Source organism: Lingula anatina, chromosome 1 (genome assembly GCF_051362555.1).
Source record: "Lingula anatina isolate TDL-2025a chromosome 1, LinAna3.0, whole genome shotgun sequence".
NCBI classification, from domain to species: domain Eukaryota; kingdom Metazoa; phylum Brachiopoda; class Lingulata; order Lingulida; family Lingulidae; genus Lingula; species Lingula anatina.
Genome location: NC_141767.1, coordinates 32,042,174 through 32,048,457, shown reverse-complemented (window position 1 = coordinate 32,048,457; position 6,284 = coordinate 32,042,174).

The following is a 6,284-nucleotide window of genomic DNA, read 5'->3' as shown; positions in this document are numbered from 1 at the left end:
ATGCATACATCATCTTCTATGTCCTGTAAAAGAAACAGGAATGAGGTTAGATCTTTTTAATTTACCTCTCCCATATCCTCCCCCCCCCCTCCCCTAAATAAAAAGTTTACTAACCTTAACTTCTATCGATGTGTGAAGTCTGTGTCTGGGTAGAGTCGCTCATCGTCTTCTATGCATTCATCATCTTCTATGTCCTGTAAAAGTAATAGGAATGAGGTTAGATCTTTTTAATTTACTTCTCCCCCATCCTCCCCCCCCCTCCCCCAAATAAAAAGTTTACTAACCTTAACTTCTATCGATGTGTGAAGTCTGTGTCTGGGTAGAGTCGCTCATCGTCTTCTATGCATTCATCATCTTCTATGTCCTGTAAAAGAAATAGGAATGAGGTTAGAACTTTTTAATTTACCTCTCCCCCATCCTCCCCCCCCCCTCCCCCAAATAAAAAGTTTACTAACCTTAACTTCTATCGACGTGTGAAGTCTGTGTCTGGGTAGAGTCGCTCATCGTCTTCTATGCATGCATTATCTTCTATGTCCTGTAAAAGAAACAGGAATGAGGTTAGATCTTTTTAATTTACCTCTCCCCCATCCCCCCCCTCCCCCAAATAAAAAGTTTACTAACCTTAACTTCTATCGATGTGTGAAGTCTGTGTCTGGGTAGAGTCGCTCATCGTCTTCTATGCATTCATCATCTTCTATGTCCTGTAAAAGAAATAGGAATGAGGTTAGAACTTTTTAATTTACCTCTCCCCACATCCCCCCCCTCCCCCAAATAATATGTTTACTAACCTTAACTTCTATCGATGTGTGAAGTCTGTGTCTGGGTAGAGTCTTTCATTGTCTTCTGTGTTCTGTAAAGGAAATAAAACTAGATTAGATTTTAATTCAATTTACCTATCCCCTCCAAAAAATGAAATTTACTAACCTTAAATTCTTGATCCAAAGAGTAGTCAATGCTTGATGGTAGGCTAGTAGGCTGGTAGGCATTCATCATCTTCTATGTCCTGTAAAAGAAATAGGAATGAGGTTAGATCTTTTTAATTTACCTCTCCCCCATCCTCCCCCCCCCCCTCCCCCAAATAAAAAGTTTACTTACCTTAACTTCTATCGATGTGTGAAGTCTGTGTCTGGGTAGAGTCGCTCATCGTATTCTATGCATTCATCATCTTCTATGTCCTGTAAAATAAATAGGAATGAGGTTAGATCTTTTTAATTTACCTCTCCCCACATCCCCCCCTTCCCCAAATAATAAGTTTACCAACCTTAACTTCTATCGATGTGTGAATTCTATGTCAGGGTAGAGTCGCTCATAGTCTTCTATGTTCTGTAAAAAGAAATAAAACTAGATTAGATTTTTATTCAATTTACCTATCCCCTCCAAAAAAATGAAATTTACTAACCTTAAATTCATGATCCAAAGAGTAGTCAATGCTTGATGGTAGGCTGGTAGGCTGGTAGGCATTCATCATCTTCTATGACCTGTAAAAGAAATAGGAATGAGGTTAGATCTTTTTAATTTACCTCTCCCGCCATCCTCCCCCCCCCCTCCCCCAAATAAAAAGTTTACTAACCTTAACTTCTATCGATGTGTGAAGTCTATGTCTGGGTAGAGTCTTTCATTGTCTTCTTTGTTCTGTAAAAGAAATAAAACTAGATTAGATTTTAATTCAATTTACCTATCCCCTCCAAAGATGAAATTTACTAACCTTAAATTCTTGATCCAAAGAGTAGTCAATGCTTGATGGTAGGCTGGTAGGCATTCATCATCTTCTATGTCCTGTAAAAGAAATAGGAATGAGGTTAGATCTTTTTAATTTACCTCTCCCCCATCCTCCCCCCCCCCTCCCCCAAATAAAAAGTTTACTAACCTTAACTTCTATCGATGTGTGAAGTCTATGTCTGGGTAGAGTCTTTCATCGTCTTCTGTGTTCTGTAAAGGAAATAAAACTAGATTAGATTTTTATTCAATTTACCTATCCCCTCCAAAAAAATGAAATTTACTAACCTTAAATTCTTGATCCAAAGAGTAGTCAATGCTTGATGGTAGGCTGGTAGGCTGGTAGGCATTCATCATCTTCTATGTCCTGTAAAAGAAATAGGAATGAGGTAAGATCTTTTTTAATTTACCTCTCCCCCATCCTCCCCCCCCTCCCCCAAATAAAAAGATTACTAACCTTAACTTCTATCGATGTGTGAAGTCTATGTCTGGGTAGAGTCGTTTATCGTCTTCAATGTTCTGTAAAAAAGAAATAAAACTAGATTAGATTTTAAGTCAATTTACCAATCCCCTCCAAAAAAATGAAATTTACTAACCTTAAATTCTTGATCCAAAGAGTAGTCAATGCTTGATGGTAGGCTGGTAGGCTGGTAGGCATTCATCATCTTCTATGTCCTGTAAAAGAAATAGGAATGAGGTTAGATCTTTTTAATTTACCCTGTCGCAATCCTCCCCCCCCCTCCCCCAAATAAAAAGATTACTAACCTTAACTTCTATCGATGTGTGAAGTCTATGTCTGGGTAGAGTCGCTCATTGTCTTCAATGTTCTGTAAAAAAGAAATAAAACTAGATTAGATTTTAAGTCAATTTACCAATCCCCTCCAAAAAAATGAAATTTACTAACCTTAAATTCTTGATCCGAAGAGAAGTCAATATTCGATGGTTGGCACTCATCATCTTCTATGTCCTGTAAAAAGAAATTAGAATGAGATTAGAACTTTTTCAATTTACGTACCCTCCCTCCTCCACCCCCTCAAAAAGGAAAGGAAAATGAGATGAGATTTTTTTTAGTTTGTTATTGACACAGTACATTACAAATGCAAGACAATACAAAAACGAGAAAATGCAAATCAGCCTTAGAAGAGAACTACGACAACAAAACTCGATGAGGTTGATCTAAATAGGACATATGACGGTTTTGGTTCTAGCCTCAAAAGGCAAACATGGGCAGAGGAGGAATATGGCAGAAATGAAAAGACTATGACATGGTGGCACTAACCCATCTCCAGTAGCTTGGATTGCTGTCCGTTTCCCAATAATTTCTATGCGGCGGTTATTAGACGTCCGGGCTGAGAGCTGTGTTTTTTTGTACATGTACATTTCCCAGAGCGATGAGTCCGCATGGATTGAAGAGTCGAATTCACAGAAGCACACCATGGGAAAAAGACGAAACATTGGGTGTTTTGTGTTAGTAAAGAAACTATCCTCAAGTGCGATGCATTGGCGTAGGATCACATGAGATTTGAAGGCGGTTGGCCGAAGAAAATCACTCTCACTTCGCGTCCTTTTTCTCCTCTGGAGTGCAACGCAATAAGTCCATCCCGCTGCTCAGTGTGCTGTAATGTGATCACATGTTCACAATTGCCCGCTCTTATTGTATTGTATATATATATCTACGTTTGAAGTGCATTCAGCGTTTTCATACCTTAACTTTTTTGTTTAGAGAGGGGAAAACACGCATTTATTTCGGAGATAATAATCAGTGATATAATAGTTTTTTACTTCTCCCCTATTATTGACAGTGTCCTTGCATCTTGTTGACATGATATCAACCTGAAGTTTACTAACCTGCCCCAGGCCATTAGTGAACGACCTTGTCCGCGTACACTGGAACACTTATCCACAATATAGAAGAAACTTCCATTTCATATCTTGTTTCACAGATGATGGAAATAAAGATAAAGTGATAATACATTTTTGCTATAAACATTCATGTGGAGTTTTTGGTAGCTTTAGTTTTGCAAGGAGAAAGGATAACGAAAGGAAAATGCTTGGTGAGATTTAATGCTTTAGTTACTTTTTACATTTGCTTAAATATTTTAACTAATTCTTATAATTGCTTAAAAGAAGATGGCATGCAGGGATCCATAGTCCCACTTTTCACTGTTCAGAACTGGCATGATTTAAAAAAAACTTTCGTGTTTGTTGTGTGTGTGTGTGTGGGGGGGGGGGGGGTGGGGGGGGGTGGGGGGGGGGATTAACCTCCGTCAGCTCCTGTGATCTTTTATGTTGTTTAATTACCAAAATAAACAGGTCTGTAGCCGGAAAGGGGGGAGGTCGTACGAAGAAGGTTGCTCAGGGTAACCCAGGCCTACGTACACGGAGATTTCATGCTAAAAGGTCAACTTTTGCAGGAAATGACACCCCTCCTTTGAAATGGCTGGGTACAGGCCTGGTCGTCTACAATTTCTTTTTCCTTCTTTCAATTCTTTCCTTATAAGTTGGATACAGAAATATGGATATATTTTGATAATCTAAATCTCCTGTAATTAGGCCTACCCAAATGGTCTTTTATTTTAAAAAGGATTAACAAAAATCATACAACCATGTAATGAAGAGGACATTGTACATTTCATCAGAAGACTGAGTCTCTAATAACCAAAATAAAAAAGTATACTTTTAGCTGAAGATTGAGTTAAACAATCTGCCTCAACGGGTTCAGGGGTTGGGGTGACAAGTAAAAAAAGCAGAAAGCCAAAATGATGAAATAACCTTAATATGAAATTACACAGCTTATACGAAGGATATTTTTCTGACTGGCGTGGAGTTTTCATTTTTAAACACATGGAATTTAATGTAAGTGATACTTAGGCTAAACGTTCAATACCCGCTAGAGATATGCAGCAAGAAAACAAGGCGGGGACATCGTGGGATATGGTGGCCAGGCCATGGATAGACGGCAGAGAGTTACAGTTGGTGCCCCCCGCTGAAAATGGAGGTAAGGCCAATGATCTGAGAAATTAAGTATTGGACTTAAAGAAATAACAGTTGTTGAAACGTGTCGTTAATTAATTTTCGATTTCAATGGTGTGATGTGCGTAGAATAGGTGGTTTTGCTACTTAAAGATGAAGCCTATTTAGTGATGTCAATCTAAATAACGGGGATTGAGAAAAATGGGTAATCGAAGGTCTAATCATTCCCGTACTTCTATCCCCTTACTCTCAATAGACAAAAAACTATGAAAACAAATATTTTAGCCGATACATTTTTATATTCTTATTAAAGATAAATTTCCTAAATTGATGGGTTTCAGGGGCGGATCCAGGATTATTTGTAGGGGGGTCCGGAACGACAGGTCTCGCACGCGAGATGGGGACTGCTCAAGGGCCCCGAAATTTTTTTGGTATTTTGGAGGGTAAACGGTGCCCTTTGGTACTGTTTAGAACTATGATTCAGCAAGTCAATTTTTTATTTCAAGAGGGGAATACTGGTGTGATATATTTTTCAGAAACCGAAGGGGGGGGGGGGGGGGGCAGGACCCCCCCTCTAAATCCGCCACTGATTTTCTAAAACTCTGGTGACAGAAAGTGCTTTTTGTGTAATCATGCAAACATTTTCCGACTCATGCCTTGCTAGTATGCAACAGTTTTTGTATTCAATGACGAAGGTTTAAGTAACAAAAGTTTTGAAATCAACAACCTTTTTGGATAATATTTGCACGTTTGCTAACACTAAAGGGCATTACGGGATGTGTGTTTATTTAACTGGAACATTTTGTTCTCAACTGAAAGTATGTTTTTTTTTTCATAGTGGCTTTTAGTGAAGGTTTTGCAAATTACTTTCTAAGGAAACGCTGTTTTGGCGTGTTTCTTGTCAAACATTTAACTGTGGCCTGTCACCATATCGTCTTACTTAACGTGGAAGTAAATAAATTGAAGATTTTATTAATAGCTAAAATATTTTTAAAAAATCAACTAAAAATATCGACCTGCGGCAAAAGTCGTCACGAAGGCTTTTTTTTCTATTTCTAAAAGCCAGGGGACAGCGCGAAAGTAGCTGCAAGCTATTTATTGTGTCATTTGAAATAAACTTTCTAGACATTTCTGCGGGTGTTAAACATCATACTCGCTTCCTGACGAGTTGCAAACTGCCTACTTTGGGAAAATAACTAGATCTATTATAGAATGTGAGCATGCTGCGAACGACAGTAACGAAGGTTCAAAATTTAGTTTTTTTTATGCGTTTGATCGTTTTTTTCTGTGATTTAAGTTGCAAGACTGATGCTAGTAGGGTTTCACTTGGACAAGCAATTATTCCACTACTTTTAATAAAATAAAAAAAGTGTTACATAGATCTATATACATGTATATATATATTGAGAATCAGTGATGTGCGTTTTTTATTCGTCCAGCACAGGCTCCATTGCGTAGGCTACATCACTGCCTGAAACTATCCATTCTAAACATCAGAAACTGACTTTCCAAACTGACCATTTTAGATCTAGAATCGAACTGCACTTACATTGGTATGAAAAAAAGTACATTGAAGACCCTATTTTAGTATGTTA